At 36.0% G+C, this 17,384-nt stretch overlaps 1 long non-coding RNA gene across 29 annotated transcripts in view; it reads right to left on the bottom strand.

Moving 5' to 3' along the window:
- The window catches only part of LOC117672539 (uncharacterized), a 363,153-nt gene that overhangs the window by 302,145 nt on the left and 43,624 nt on the right, over window positions 1-17,384 (bottom strand). For 28 of the 29 annotated variants that reach the window (XR_015733300.1, XR_015733298.1, XR_015733297.1 and 25 more), the window contains exon 2: window positions 3,496-3,549. The exons of the other annotated variant lie outside the window; for it this stretch is intronic. This is a non-coding gene — a long non-coding RNA (uncharacterized LOC117672539). The remainder of the gene's footprint in view (window positions 1-3,495; window positions 3,550-17,384) is intronic. 29 annotated transcript variants of the gene reach the window in all.

Below are 17,384 nucleotides of genomic sequence, written 5' to 3'. Positions count from 1 at the left end.
GAAGAAAAAATAGAAAAAATAAGAATATAGTAAAGAAAAAAAGAAATATATAAAGAAGTGATTTCGTCCGCCATCATAAGTATAAATTTCAGTAACTTATTACCTCTTAAAATATAACAAATGATCTCTTTTTTCCCATGTCTCAGTTCTTATCTATAATTGGATTAATTGCTTGGATATAAAACTATCTGAGAATCATGCTTATATACCCTAGGTTCAATGGTAGAAAAAAAATAAGATTATAAATATAATAAATGTGTATGTTACAATCAACCCCTCAAAGTATTCACTATCTGAGCTAAATGCTAGGGTTTTCTAGTTTTAAATGATTTGCATATCCAGTATGTTAAATTATGACAAAATTTTTGTTTACCACTTCTAGGATTTTTTGTTCCTTATATGTTAGGTGTGAATCGCCACCATGTCAAGTGTGAATTTTTAGTTATGTTCTATTTGATGTTGATTTTCTGTAGAATTGTTAGTGGAACGAGGAAAATAGTTAGCAAAATATTATAATAATGACAATCCAGAACAAAAATTCCTCTATGCTTTAATTTCCAAAGAATACTAAGATACCCGATTAATTTTGGAATCCTTCCTTTCTCTCAGTACGTTTCCTTAATCCAGATCAATTCAGCAGCTTACAATGTAGGAAGAATACAGATCATGTATTTCCACCAACAGACCCCCTGTTCAAGGGCGTCCATGATGGCAGAGGATGAAAAAAAAAAATCAAGATGGCAATTGTAACCACACAATCAAAACCAGCACATCTGGACCTATTCCTCCAGTTATTGCTGACTATATTCATAGTAACTATAAAAGATTTGAGGCACACATCAAGTCTCTTTATACAAATCTGTTACCCATGCAGGAAGCAGTTGAAACAACAGCAGCAAAAATTTATAAAGACGGGCATGGAGAGGTTGGAAAAGTATGGGAATAAAATACAACACAGGTCAACAACACAAGGAGCTCATATATTGGATGCCTACAATCTTAAAAAACAATTCACAAACTATTAACTAAAACACCAGGTTTCATAGTGTTCTATAAATAAATAATGAATTCATAAGGAGTTCCAGTATTATTTGCTCTTCCTATATAGTTTTCTTCTAATTAAATGCTTTCCAGCACATATACATTCCATTTACTTATTATGGGGCACACACAATTTGACTTTTTGGTTTAATTTGCTGAATGCACCTAATTTGTTTAAAACAGACATTGTCAGAATTCTCCATTTCAAGATGAAGGCAGAGTAGAAGTGGAAATGGAGACAGATGCAGAGACAATGGAAATACTATGGCAGCACACCATCTTGCCCTTATGTTCAGTTAAATTATATGTCCAATGCTTCCACTTCAATCCAAGTGGAAAAAAAACCTACAGGGTGCAACATTTATCCAGCTGTATGAACTTTGCAACCAGATGTTCTCTGCCAACAAAGCAGGATCAACATAACACTGAATCACTGTCTTCTGCCACCAGCTGAATATGCTTTTGGCAAATCAAGTTTAAGACCTTTGTAATATAGACCATCTCTTTCATCACCTGATTAGATCTTGCAATATGAAAGAGGTTTGGCAAGATTGATGATAACCATCTTCAACAAGGATTCCTGCTATAACCATTAGTTATTTGCAAAGCGTGAATGTGCTTTAGCTTTCCTTAGCTAAAACTGCAAGCTAATCTCAGAGCAAGCTAAACTACAGTACTTGGTCTTTTTTTGCATTTAAAATAAGAAAATGCACTGTCAAATAATATAATGTGCAGGTTGCATAAAAGGGTGTATATATGTATGTGCATGAGAAGTGAAAAATTGACCACATAAAGTCTCTCATATGTTCCTCAATTATAAAGCAACAAAAGCAATATTTTACATGCATATATACATGCATACTGTACATACATACATACATACATGGTTTCCTTGGCAATAATAAAATGTGGAACATTAAGCATGTAAGAGCATGCAGTGTCTTATTAGTTTGTTCAAAAAATGTAAGCATCTATGAATCAATGCATATTCCAGAACAAAATTAGTAACTGAAATACATGCTTCTCTGTACTTTTGTATATCTAAAGATTTAGAATATCTTCAGTATGTTCTAAAACCATTTCTTAAAGGCCATTACAGAATTATTATTTATAAATAACATCAAAAATATCCTAAGAGGACTGTGCTAGAAAGGATTCTGAAGCACTCAGGGCCCATATCTAGTCCTCAAGAGCTCTTTAAAATGAATATATTGCTGCTGTGCTGTGTTTTGTTGTGCTTTGCTCAAACAAAACAGGAAAAAAAATTAATTATCTGATCCTATTATTGAAGTAAGGTAAAATCTATATTTTGCCCAGATACTCCCCCCAAAAGATTGTCTTACTATTTTCAAGTTTGAATGCCTCCTTTATATTAATTTACTAAAACCATACAGAAAAAAAAATCTCGTTATTAGATCAGTGGTGACTGGGATGATTATTGTGTGTACCAAGAGAGATATACAATCTCAGTTAAGTAAATTAAATTGAATATAAATGTATTGTTCTAAGAATCCAGCCCCTAATGAATAGATGGGCGTAATTTAAATTCAGTATATGGAATAAAATATCTTTTAAAATAAATTTTGTCATACATCATTTAGATCACATGTAGCATTCCTTTATATACTGCCAAGCATACATTTTTAGAAATGCATGTTTGAAAGTTGACTGAATCCTCATTTTTTATTTAGGAACCTTCAACTGTTGAAGAATAGAATAGCTAATGAATGACAAATTCTACCCTGTTTCCCCCAAAATAAGACATCCCCTAATAATAAGCCCAATCAGGCTTTTTGAGCACATGGCAATAAGGCCAAGCACTTATTTCAGGGTTAAAAAAAAATATAAGACAGGGTCTTATTTTCGGGGAAACGTGGTACCTATTAAAAATCTCAATTTATTTGACTCTCTTACAAGTTTATTTATAAGATTTATATCTCAGTTTTTCTTCAGAAGCTCAGAGTAGGAAATACAATTCTCTCTTTTGCCAATTTTACTCACAATAATAACTTTTGTTATGTGGACTGGATAAAAGAGAAAAACTGTCCCAACATCACCCAATGGCTTTCTGAGGCTAAATTTGTGCTATAATGTGGGCCTCCCCAGTGCCCAACTGACGCCACAGCTCTTATAGTCTTATACCTTGAAAAGGGTAGAGTTCCCTCCTTTTACTGCATTAGTTGTCACCGAGTATATACAAATTGCTACCGATGTGAAAGACATAATGGAGTAATGTTCAACTTCTATTAATCGGTCTCAGGTGATTTTTTTTGGTATTTCTATGAAAAATAAGCATGGCAATTTACACAACAGAAAATTTCTACATGGAACTGATTTTGGTGTAATAAATTGTCTTTCTACTATCCTTGAAATTGTGAATGAGTCCTCAAAATACTGGCATGATTCTGATAAATAAAAGTACATTTACTATCCAAGAATGTATGTATTTATTACCTGCAAGATATTCATCTTTCCTTAAGTTTATTACCATCAGCTGGAGGACCAAGCCTGTTTAAAGAGAGAGCGAGAGAGAAGAGGTAAATTGTATTACTAAAGAAATAACATTCCTTATTCTAAATCACTGCAGCAAACATCTGGCAAATGGATAAGTGTTACTGAACTGTTTCTCTACTATAATAATAACAATAGCACTTAGACTTTTATACCACCCCACAATGCTTTACAGCATTCTCTGAGTGGTTAACAATGTCAGCATATTGCCACCAACAATCTGGGTTCTCATTTTACTGACCTCGGAAGGATGGAAGGCTGAGTCAACCTTGAGACGGTCAGGATCAAACTCCAGACCGTGGGCAGAGTTAGCCTTCAGTATTGCATTCTAATCACTGCACTAACAGGACTCTGAAATCCAGATACTATGCATCTGGTTTTCATTTCTGGCTTAAATGTGTTTATTTCAAAAACCTAGACCCTTTTTAATGATCAACAAAATCATTCAGAAGAAAACCTGGTTTCAAAGATCTAACCACAAATGTTTGTTCACACACGCACGCACGCACTCACACACCCATCCATCCATCCATCCACAGGATGAGATGATATTCCTGCGCTGCTGACAACACTGCCATCCATAGGAGAATTATCACTACCCTCAATAAATAATTTTTACTAGCAGCCTAATTCAAAGCCCCTTTTCATAGGCCAACAAAAGTATTAGATTTTTAAGGACATGATGTTACAAAAAACAAAAATTTGGAAAGTAGGAGGAAATATAAAAAAATTAGATCAGATCTTTCAGTATGTGGCTAATAGTTCTTCCCCAAAGCAACTTGACTTATTTGTCTTTTTATAAGTAGTCAAACATCCCAAATTATTTTTTTAGCTTTCCTGTTAATGTTCTTTTGTTTCTGCTCTCAGCTAAGCTATCTATGTGCCTTGGCCAAGACAAGAAATAGATTAGAGACCATGTCCAAAGGGACACTTATTATCATTCTTTTATTCAGAACCAGAAAAAAAGAGGAATACTTCCAGTTTTCATGAGAATTCCCAGTTCTGATAATACGATGCACAGGCAAGGTTCTATTAACCCGTAATTATGTATCACGATTTTTTGTCCTGGTTTTTAAATAAAAATACCTGGATATTTCATTTTTTAAAAATTAATATTTCTATGTATTTCCCCCTTTTTTAGCATAGTGGACGGACTGACTGTATATTCTCAAGCTGGTTCAAGTTGCTTCTCAAGCAACACACACAAAATCAGCCAAGCTTGTATTCTGTAGGAGGCAAAGTAGTGTGAGAGAGGTCAGCAGAAAATCCATATTTCATTGAATGCTAATATTACCCTTCTGTAATACTGAAAAAAGGCAACTACACAGCTGTACCAACAATAGCTGAGTTATAATGACATTTTCCATGGCACAAAATATATAATTCCCTTGATACAGAAATATTATTTGAGAGATAATGTTTAGATCCTGTACAACAAATTAACAATGACTATACATTCAAAGAAAGTATCCAGAAAGGTTGAAGATCCATTGCTGCCGAGAGTGACTTGAGAAAGAGGTCATGGGAAGCTCACAGAATGCATAACACCATCTCTACTTAGATTAGAGCAGTCCAAATTGTTCATAACATGGATAAGGTATTGCCAAGAAAATTCCATTCATTTTACAAAATTCCATTCATTTTTCTCATGTGCTTAACTGAATAGCATCCCAATTAGCCAACTCTGTATGTTTTCATGTAAGATGGAGTAAAATGAATGTGTTTTACCAGACCTTCTGTTAGAAAGGGAAACAGCAAAAGAGCATGAACAGAAGACCGCAAAATCTCATTTTGATATATAACTGGCAGATATCCAACCCTAAATGTAAAGGGAACGGAGCCAAAACAGTGCCCAACAATGTGCCTCCATGCATCCTGGTGTCATCAAATTGCCTACCCCTGGATTAAAATATAGAAAGCAAAAGGATGGAACTGCTGGGAAGTTTTAAGCGACATTAAAATGAGCAGGACTGATTCAAAGGAGCAATATCTTTTAATTTGACAGAACATTGTGAAAGAAAAATTTGCTATTCTGAAATCCTGCTAGGCCTTTTCTCCAAGACAATAAACAAAACCCACTGCTTAATGTGGTGATCTCTCCTTCACTCATGTAGGGACTACCTCTATACCACCTCTACCCATTCTAAAAGGGCAGCACAGTGGAGTTAAGCAACTTTCCAGATGTTGTTGAATTAAAAACAGGGGCAGTAGTGAGGCATATGGTAGTTCAGAATGATCTAGAAAGTCACAGGTTCTCTATCCTTACCCTTACATCGTTATTTGTACTTTGACAGTCCATAAAATTTGAAAAGAAGGCACCACTATCTCTATCACCACTGCTGCCTTCTAGTCTTTGTCTACTGCCACACTATCTGGTTGTATCTGCCTGTCTATTGGGATCTGGAAATCACAAAGGATTTTAGCCCTCTAATTTTCCACAATCTTCTGTGGGATCCTCTCATCTAGACTTAGCAGAGTCTAGTCCATATTCTACACTGATATTCCTGGACATAATGACAGCTTACTTGGTTGTGCTGTTCAGTTGTGCTATTCCTGCCTGCATTTTATACCATGTCACTATGTGTTGGACTGTCTTCAAGGTGTCTCTGCATAGTCTGCACCTTGAGTCCCGTCTAGCGTGGTAGACTTCTGCTTCTATGGATTTGGTGCTTAGTGCCTGTTTTTGTGCTGCTATGATCCCAGAGACTCTTGCCTGAGGCTAGTGTCTCTTAGTCCAGCCTTTTTCAGCCACTGGTAGGATTTCCCAATGTCTGATATCTCAGCTATCTGTCCAGGATTACAATGGCTGTAATGTATTATCAGTTCATTGGTTTGAATTATTGTGGTAGTAGGGATTGTTGTGAGGGCTCTATTGGCATCCTCTAACATACTTCTTTGCTAAGCTTTGATAATCAGTCTTGAGGGTTGATTGTAGCTAGTTTATCCATGATGTTATGCCTCATATCAGTAGCTGTGCTCTGTAATTAGAAGGTAGTAATGACCTATATATCCCTTCTCACTAGGATAGTTGTTATAGTAGCATTCCATCAGTTTTAGGTTCTCTTGTCTCACGCATGTATTATTTTGTTCCAGAAATCCACTTATCATTAGATTGTCCTGGTTCCTCAACATCTGATGTGGACCTTGTTAATCCAGGTGATGTCCAAGCCAACCTGACTCTCCTAGTCCAGGTCACTCTTATATTTTGAGGTAGACAGGTGAAGCGTTAGGGAGTCTTTGCCCAAGGACCTCCACTGGTAAGATAGGTGCTAATCAGGATTTGAACCTCAGTATCCTACATCAAAAGTGCTGCTCTAACCACTACACTATCCTATCCTACACTACACTATACACAGAGAGAGAGAAAGAGAGCACATATAACATAGACAACACTATCATTTTGACCTACTTCATAATGTGGTTGTTTCAAATATAGAAGAGGAATGGGAGGCATCACATGTAACAAGCACCATAGGAGAAATGGTTGGATGACAAAAAGTAATAAATAGATCCAAAAATTCTACCATCAGTACTGCTCCTATCACACGCAGCAGCACTATTAAAAATCTTTCTTTCCAGTATCAAAGGACAGGATGCAGAAATCCACTCAACATTAAGGCCTGGAATAATCCCAGACTGATGCAACTCAAGGCCCATCTTCTTACATTACTCAACCTTAGAATATTAGTAACCACTTAAATCATGAAATACAGCATTTATCCTTTCACATTGCCAATTCAATTCATGTAGCAGATATTTTCACACACTGAAGGGCAACTAATGGAAACACTGAGAAATATCTGGGCAAAGAAAGAGGGGAAAAAGCTGCGAATGTATTAACTTGTAGCTTGAAGGAAATAAGAATGGGAGCTGTATATGTTTCCTATTTTTTAAAAAAATGGGTTCAGAAATGCCTCCCACACCACTTCCGGACTGCATCATAATGCAAGGAAGCCTGGAAGCCTTTGAAGACTCAGTGCTTGAAGCAAACTTGCATCTTAGCTACAGTTGGAAGCTCTTGTTTTCTGACCACCCACAGAGAAAAGAGCATGAATCTTTCATTTTAAATGCACGCTCCCACCCCCAACATGCAAATGTTTTCAACGGAGCGGAGGGAGAAGATTCATATGTAATCATTAGGTAATGCTTTGCTGAGGAAACAACTTTGGCCCAAACTAAACAGTCGGTTCAATTTAATAAAATTCATGAGGAATTCAGAAGTATTTGTTGAGTAAAATAAGGGCTGTAAAAATATTTGGGGTTCTGTACATCTCACAGATTTGTGTAAGAGAGTTCATCATCTAGGGAAATCAGAGCTTTCATTTAAAAGATAGGTTTCATATTGCAAGTTTCAGCTCTGGGCTCTCTCTGAAAGTATTTCAAAAGGAAGGGCTTTGGGGTTTTATCCTAATGGAGATCTTGCATTGTTTCCTATGCCTTTTCCCATCCCTTCAAACTTTGTATGACACTTTGTATGAAGAGAGAGGGGAAATAGAGAGGGGACAGGAGAAGGAGAGAAGGAGAAAGGGAGGTAGAGGGGGAAAGAGGAGAAGGACGGAGGGAAGAGAGAGAAGGAGAGGGGAAGAGAGAAGAGAGGGAGGAGAAAGAATAGGAAAGGAGAGGGGTGTAAAAATGGGTGAAATATGGTGTACAGGAGAAAACAGACAAACAATTTTGTATTTTTTTTCTTGAGGGTTATACTATTGAAACTATAACGGAAGATAATACAGATATTAAAACACATCAGTTTAGATGTTATTGCATGCTAGTTGATATTTATATGAAAATTAAAATTTTGTGTAAAAGGTAGGAGTAAATAATATGAAATAAGGAAAATGGAATGTAATAATTAGGAACATGTTTATATGTATTGAAATAGATGATACTCAAACATCACACCATTCACACAATGATATGTATAAATCTGGAACCTAGAGAATCAGGTTTTTAATAGAGAAATAGTGGCTTTAAAAAAAAAAAAAGGACTTGGTTTTAAATTTATCTAGAAACAAACCCCACTGACTTCACAAAAGCTACCCCCGAGTGGACATGATCAGATTGAACTGTGAATTATAGGCCATAAATCAATGGTAAAGCACATGCTTGACATGTAGAAAAACCCCTGCTTGAATCCCTTTCATCTTCAAATAAGGGGAGAAAAAGCCTGTCCGGCCATTGACAATTGTGTGTAGAATAGACCATAAAAAGTGAAATGACTCAATAGCCTTATTCAGTGGAAGCTGTTTGCTGTGCTCTTATTTTGCAACACAGCTTTAATGATGCAAATGCATTACCCGTTAAAGCTCAATTAAAAAGCAGCAAAGGAGGCCATGTATTAAAAATATAGCCTCCCGTCAAATTCTTGAAATTCAGAGTTCCAAATCTGAACTTATGATGAAGGCCAGAGTTCAGCAATCTCCTTTTTTTTTTAACCTAAGCTGCAAGAAAATATAATGGATTTAACAGACCAACTGAATCACACAGTCAGATTATAACTGGGAACATAGCCAGTTTATTTCCTCCCCCATTTAGTCCCCTAATTTGTGAGAACAATTCACACAGAATTGGCCTAGCGCACTCCAAGGAGTCCTTCCCTAGAAAATCTTTGCCAAGGAAAAACTGAACATTAAAACTAAAATATATATTGCTTCCCCTTATCACCCTGGGCACCAGCGCTATCCTCTTAACAGCAGTTATGAGCTTTTGAGTCTTAGTAGTAGTTATGAAAAGGGTCGGCCTTTGCCTTGGATTCTTTCCATTTCAACCAAACTACAAAAAAAAAAAAAAAAGAGTTTCTTTCAGCAACCTAAAAAGCAAGCAGAAAATCGAAAGTTGAAATGCATGACTGTGGGAAAATCTGAATAGAAAGGACAGTGACAATCAAACTTTTCAATCCGAGATTTCTGTAGCCACATTCTCTTTCTAGGAATAAAGTATTATGAATCTGCCTTACTGCAAATCCAAATTCATATTCTTAGGAAACAACTAAGCACTGAAACACTAATGTTGCAAAAAACGTTCAAGTCGAATTTCAGAAGACACTTAAGGGGTCTGTCCTTCTATCTCCCCTGTAGAGTTTCAAATCAACCTCTAAAAGCAATATAGCTTCTTTAAAGGATTCAAGCCCAATTGAATAGAATTTTATGACGACATCAGTAGGAAGCAGACTACACACAGACTGGAAATGGAACAAAATATAATTGGCCAAATTTTCTGACAACTCATAAACAGCATTTTTTTTTTTTATCTAGAAAGTTGGGGGTGGGGGGAGAAGAGAAAAGCATTATTGTTCTGGAAATTATTTCTACTAACATATATAAGGAAGACTGGTCCGGTATATTTTAGTGATGAAAACACCCTGAGTTTACTTTCCAGCCTACATCTTAAGAGTCACAGCAAGATACAGTTAGTCCTTGATTTACAGCCAAAGACGACTTTTTTTTTTTTTTGCATTATCCCAAATTACTAGTGTCTAGTGACACAGAGTAATTTATGGAATTTTTTTTAGAAAATAAGAAAAGGAGCCCCAAAATGCATTATCTTGCTAACATTTCTACATTTGCCTATGAATGTTGCAAATGATACTCTGCTATTCTCTTGCCGATTTTCCTTTTTCTGTAGCTTTTATAGAAAACAATGCAAGCTAGAAGTTCTAATTTCACCGTTGCACTAGTCAGAGAAGAAATTAAAAGACTGCAACACATTTCTTCAAAAAAAGAAAAAGGAATTGTCTTCCCTAAATGTATAGCAGCCATTAAAAGACATTAGCATTAAGTGTGTGTATATCTATGTATATTCTAAGAACTGGTTGTATTAAATTTTACCGACAGAGAGACTCCTTTTACTTCAGCTAATAACAAATATTATTCTTACCAAGTTGATATGCAGCCAAACAACTCATTAAAATAGGAGCCCAACTTCAGACCCAGAAGTTACTCATAAGCCTCCTAGCAATTCAGGGCAAACAAAGACACTGTTCCTTTGAATCAGAATGTTTTTAAAGAATGGTTTCTTTAAACAATTAAGTAAGTTTCTATAATTCAAGCCATTAGGGAACGCCTTCATAAGGAATTATGTAAGCTTCAACACACGCTCCAGAACTAGCAAATTATGATAAGTTGTTAGGGCTTCAGTACAATTGTAGGACATGTGGCAAAGAAAAGTAACAGAACAAAATTATCAAAGTGTTGTCTTATATCTGAAACCCTCCACCTTTTTTTTTTTTAAATTTGATTTATATGCCACCCTTCTCCGGAGACTCAGGGTGGCTTACAATGCGTTAAGCAATAGCCTTCATACTTTTGTATATTTTATACAAAGTCAGCTTATTGCCCCCAGTTTGCCCACCTACCTTAGAAAGGATGGAAGGCTGAGTCAACCTTGAGCCTTGGAGAGATTCGAACCAGCAGTAATTGCAGGCAGCTGTGTTAATAACAGGGTGCTTAGACCACTGTACTATCAAGGCTCTTTCATGTATATGCTCAGAATTATTTAACGCTGAGAATCAAATTAATAGTTGATATATTTCTGATCATTTTTTTTCCTAATTCAATTTTTACAGCAAACATAACTTGGTTAAAAAACAAGCACTGGGCCAGGATTTTATAATCTATCTACTACTACTACAATATCGGGTTTTCAATTTCAATTATATAGAATATAAAGGATGTATGTTTGTGGTTTTCTTTTTATAGTTATAATGTACACTGAAGACGGCATTTAATTTCGTTGTACCATGTGCAATGACAATAAACTAAACTAAACTAAACTAAACTAAACTAAACTAAACTAAACTAAACTAAACTAAACTAAACTACAGCCTTTCCCTCCTTCACGCTTTCTATACTATTTGCTATAAATCCACTCCTCTTTTAGAGACCGAGTCTTGTTCCATTGGCCAGTTGTTAAATGGTCACTAAGCAAGAAGAGAGAGTGAGAGAGACCGGAGAGGGTGGAGGGAGGGGAAGAGAGACAGACAGACACACTCTGTACGCTGTTGCCAGATGCATGAAATTTGGTCTAAGTGAGTCCATTGGTGGGAAAATGAATATTTTTTATTGTTGTATTATCATATTTGGGAATGGCCCAATCACTAAGTGAGGAGTGGGTGTGTATATGTGTTGGGGTTCACAGAATTACTATTCCTTTCTGTGGTAGTGATACTGTGATACTGTTTTGGAAATGCAAGTTCACGAAAGCACATCACATCTGACCTAGTACCTTTCTGGTTATATTTACAGGCAGCATTCCCCTATGTAGATGTGTGAGAAGAGCAGTAAACAGTTACAAAGGCCAGGAAAATAATTGCCAGAAAGAGCAGCTGTCACTAAGTCAGATTGATCATCTTCCGGACAAGAATTAGAATTTTCTGCAGTAGCCACAGAACAGCCTGCGTTAAACTGATATGCCTCCATTTCTGTCTGCATTGTGCCCCAATTGTTCTCTGCTATTAGCTGACATATTATTTTAGAGGTCAAATGGGCCAAGGGCAAGGGTTTAATTAATTAATATAAAGAACTGAAAAAGCATGGGACAAAAAACTCTTTCAATGATATAATAAATTTATATTAAAAAAGAGGGGATTGTCCCTATCTAGAATTTTATTTTAATCTAAGAAAATGCTTGAGCTGAGTTACTTATTAAATGGAGGGGGGAAATATTTCATTCTGGGAAAGCTATTGAACACCAAGTGTGCAAAAAACATGCAGGACAGAAAAAGGAGATAAATATCAACAGTAAAGAGATTAGGCCAAAAACTGAAGAATATTGAGCAAAATAAACACATACTCTTTACGGTATATTATCATTAATATAATTGAAATATTTTGAGTGATTTTTATAAAACAATAAATAATAATCCTTGTAAACAGCACAGAATTTAGATTTGAAATTTCCAACTGTTTGAACCCTCTGACTCATGCAGGATCTGCTAAAACAGCTATTGCAATCTGAAAATTCCTACTAATATTCAAAATGAATCTACTTCCCTATAATTTTGGTTCCGTCCTCTGGGAGTAAGTCCATTCCTTCCTCTATAAATACCTGTAGACTGCTTTCACATTTTCCTTCAATTGGCTCTTTTCCAGATTACACATACCCACTTCTTCAACATTTCTCACAAGATTTGATTTGCAGTCCCATCACCAACATGGCTGCCCTCCTCTGAACTCACATCACGTTGTTGATATAACTTTACAGTCATCATCTAACTCTTTTCATTCATCAGTTACAACACAGGGGAGAGAACAGAGCCCTAAATACAGTTTGTCCAGTAGTGCTCTTCAATCTAATGTGGAGCCATTTAGGAGTACACTCTGAGTATGGCCATTCAGCTAATAATTAGTATATTTGTTGTATCATCTGGCTTTTTAAAAAACTATTTTTACATTAATGCAACTGCACAGATTTCACTCCATGCGTATTAAACATTTTTTCCCATTCTTTACGTCTACAATACTTCCATTTATTCAGCTATTTATATATCAGTGGTGGATTTCAAAAAAATTTATACCGGTTCTGTGGGTGTGGCTTGGTGGGCGTGGCATGGCTTGGTGGGCATGGCAGGGGAAAGATATTGTAAAATCTCCATTCCCTCCCCAATTCAGGGAAGATTACTGTAAAATCCCCATTTCCTCCTGATCAGCTGGGACTCAGGAGGCAGAGAATAGATGGGACGGGGCCAGTCAGAATTTTTACTACCGGTTCTCCGAACTACTCCAAATTTCTGCTACCAGTTCTCCAGAACTGGTCAGAATCTGCTGAAACCCACCTCTATTATATACAGGTTTTACTTTATCTTTCTGCAATTGTTCTAATTTCAATCTAGTTTCCTTTAGCTCTTTTTCTTCCATTATCTATTTTTTCCCCCAATATCCACTCTTGACAAAACCAGATAGTCTTTCTCAGAGTCAGGACTTTTCATCACTTTTTTATTCCTCACTAATTCTCTCAATCTTCTACCATGCAGAACAAAATCAATAATGCTTTCATATTTATATCCATTTCTTTGCTGTGTGAACATACAAACGGGCTTATGTTTAAAGCACATGCTCAAAACAAAAACACCTTTTTTTCTAAGTAGATGCTCACTGAACAATGACCATCCTTAATCATTGTTAGATTTCCAAGCAGACCAATCCCTTTGTGGGTAGTTTCTGGTCTCCTTTGTGCTGATCCATTTGTGTCACTGTAGCAGCAAGTTCTGACTTCATAGGGTGAGAAATTGGCGATCCCAATTTCCTCTTCCACAAATCCTCTAGGTCAGTGGTTCTCAAGTCTTTTCTTCACCATGGACTATGGCCATGGATCCCCAAAACTTAACTCAAGATTTAAACCATAACATTTCTTCAAACCTTTGCAAATCCCCTGTGATGACATTGTGGCCCCCCTGGATCCACAGACCACAGGTTGAGAACCATTGGTCTAGGTATATACACTGGCTCCACCCTCTGCTTTGGTACAAGCAGCTTGATACTTAACTGCTGTGACCATCACTTGCTGTATTCCAGGGCAATGCCTTTATCTGGCCTATTCTTAACAACAGAGCAGGAGGGAAAAGGACTTCAATGGATGGGACTTGTTAAATCCAAAGGGAGAAGAAAGATGATGAAAATGAGGTAAGTTCTCTCAAGCTACTGGTAGTCCCAGGTCTGAAATACTGATGCATGAGCCTAAGGAAATCAACAGCCTCTTCCTTTGGAAACAGACCAATCGGATAAATTAAAATTAAAAATAAATTTATACTTAAAGAGAGAGAGCATAACAATTTCTTTTTAAGCAATCACATGCCAAAACAATCAGCGTTGCAGGAATTAAATATATAGGCTGTTTAAATTGCAGACAGACTATTTCAAAGAAATATTCCCATAGGAAACTACAGAAAAGAAGATAATCCTCGGCCACAGATGGGACATAGTGGAACAGTGCTACATAGAGATGTCAAGATGCATTAAAACTGAGTATCTGAGCTTCATACAGAAAGATGCATGACATACATTTTAACACTTTCATTCATAATGAAAACAACATTGTTTTCCTGCATGTATTCATTAATGTGTCAGCCCTACTAGACAGAGTAGAGCAAAAAATCAATTCCACAAGAAGGCTAAATACTACATTTATTTCGATTGACTATGATAGAATCTTGTACGTCCGATTTGCTATTCCTTCTCCCTTCTTATATCCCAGTGAATTAGGGAGGTGTTTGCTTCATCCTTGAACTTCTAAATATTATCTCTCTCTTGTGGAATCTTCAGATCTAAATCTGAAATCTTCGTTCAGAACTCTTATTTCCTTGCACATGACATCTAGTTTTATTTCTTTTCATTTGTTTGATTCATGATACATTTCATTTATACTTCTTACATTCCAGTCATGATTTGATAGAATATTTGTAGCCCAGGATTGAACTGTGTGGTCCCTGATTGTCTCTGATCTTCATTGTTTTTTTGCAGATATTTCATTACCAACTAGGTATAGCATCATCAGTGCACTGATGATGTTACCTAGTTTGGTAATGAAACGTCTGCAGAAAAACAACCAAGCTTAGAGATCACCATGGATCCCATAGTCACAATTTTCCATGGGTCATGGTTCTTATCTGATGGGCCAGAGTCATTAACATTGAAACTGCATGTAGACCAACAAACAGAGGCAATTTAGGGGAAGTACATATAATCTTGGCTCATGAAAAAAGCACTTCTCTTGAAGGATTGTTTTTGATTTTTATCACTCTGATTTCTGTCCATCTTGTAAAAGTCATTAATGCATCAACCACATTTAATTTAGATAAGGCAGTATCAGGCTGCCTTTGGAGAAGGCTCTGAGATGACTCCTGAACAAAAACTGATATGCCAAGTTTCTGCTGGAAACCTCTGTTTCAATAGTAACACTGATTTGGTTTGTCCTGTACTCACTATCGGTTCAGTTATAGGCTAATTTAAAAAGCTTCTTGCCAGTTGTAGTATCCTAATGTCCTATCTTCAATAGCTGCTAGATGTCTGCATAATTGGACAGTGTCTTTTCTGTTCCAATGACTAAGCATATAATTCACTTTCCCAGGAGGTGGAAAGAGTGCCCTCCAATTTGCATTTCAATACATTGTAGATTTTTCCTGTTTTTTTATTCTTTGGGGCTGAAGATTTTGCCTTTTAAATTTGACAATTCTGCTATATATCTTATTATTGTTCTATTTCATTTTTACTGCCACTGCTTAAAACTAATGCTGAAGAATCTTTATGAACTAAATGAAAAATTATGCATGTTTTAAATAAATTAATAACGAAATTTACCCATACCCAATGTACATTGCAATATAATTGTAAATACCTGATTTTGGGAAGAACAAGAAACTGTCAGAAATAAAAGGGGCAAACAATTGGTTTTAATAAAGCATGATGAGTCAATGAAATTGACAAATGCATAAAGATATTTATTCTTCGGTAACTTTCCAAGGCACCTTTTAATTATTAATTGGATTATTAAAAAGACTAGCACTGTGCAATTACATAACAAAATGGCAAACTTACTTCCAACTCTATCCATAACAGCACTGGCAGCTAAACAATATAACACACAATAATTGTTTACGGTTTACAGATCTTGGAAATATGACTCATTTTGAAATGCCAACCCAGTTTTGCTATATGAGTACAAAACTCTTGGTTTCCAAAGTTGGATAGAAAGAACACATAAAACACTCCTACTTTCAAAAAGGACAACCCAGATCACATAAGACCTGAGCAATAAGGAATATTCAGACTGCTCATAACTCCAGACTGGGTGAACAAATTACACCATACATCTCACAGATCATGCTGAACCTTTCAAGAAGAGAAAACACCTATTGACTCAGGAGAAAATGCTGGCAACATGATGAGACAAGCATGTGAAGATCATTGTTATAATGAAGATTTATTTACTCAAGAGGAAGTGAATTGTGAAAATTAGGCACATAACATTTCTTCATTTTTAATGGGCAGCTTTAGTACAGGTGTTAAATTTGTATCTCAAATATTGATTGATGTTATAAATATGAAGCCTTATAGATCATTCTTCCAAAGTGGCAACTGTATTATATTGTCAGTTCTCACAATATAGCAAGTATTTTGTCATAACAGCATGGGGAGACAATAAAATGACCATCCACCTTCAAAAGGGTTGGAATAATCAATATGTTTGTAAGGGGCGAACAACTGTGAAGATACTTAACATGTCATTCTTCTATAAGTCCTTAAAAGTGTTACTTCTTGAGGAATAAACATTTAGTCTGAGGAATAAAACCTAAAATTGTTAAAAAGTTATACATACGGCCACTCCCCAAAAATAAGACCTATCCCCAAAAAAGGTCTAGACCAATTCTGAAGTGTGGTCCTGATATAAGCCCTACCCCAAAAATAAGACCCAGTGAAGTGTGGTCACATGACCAACGGGGGGACATTACCGTCATAACTTCAGAACCAGCCATAACTCCTTTTTTGCAGGTAGATCATAACTTCGAAGGGCTGCTAAGGATCTGGTCTACCTGCAACTTCCAGTCCATCCTTTTTTTGATAAATATAAAAATATTATTTTTTAATAAATAAGTAAAACGAGGTATGCAGTAAAAAACAAAGAACATATTAAGGAGTATCTGTTGCTTCCAGGAGCATGTTAAAGCTTCAAGAACTAATACATCCATTTACCAAGATGCAAAATCCATATTTCAGCAATGTGTTTTGGTGACTGAAAGCTCATAGTATTTTTTGATAGAACAGACAATGATGCTCAATTGTATATGAATGGCCAACCAGAAAGTGAACTAGTAAGTCCAATTTGAAGAACTGGCTTAGAAT

This window comes from Pantherophis guttatus, chromosome 3, assembly GCF_059756535.1.
Source record: "Pantherophis guttatus breed Tessera chromosome 3, ASM5975653v1, whole genome shotgun sequence".
Classification (NCBI taxonomy): domain Eukaryota; kingdom Metazoa; phylum Chordata; class Lepidosauria; order Squamata; family Colubridae; genus Pantherophis; species Pantherophis guttatus.
This window is presented reverse-complemented; position numbering and strand designations above follow the sequence as displayed.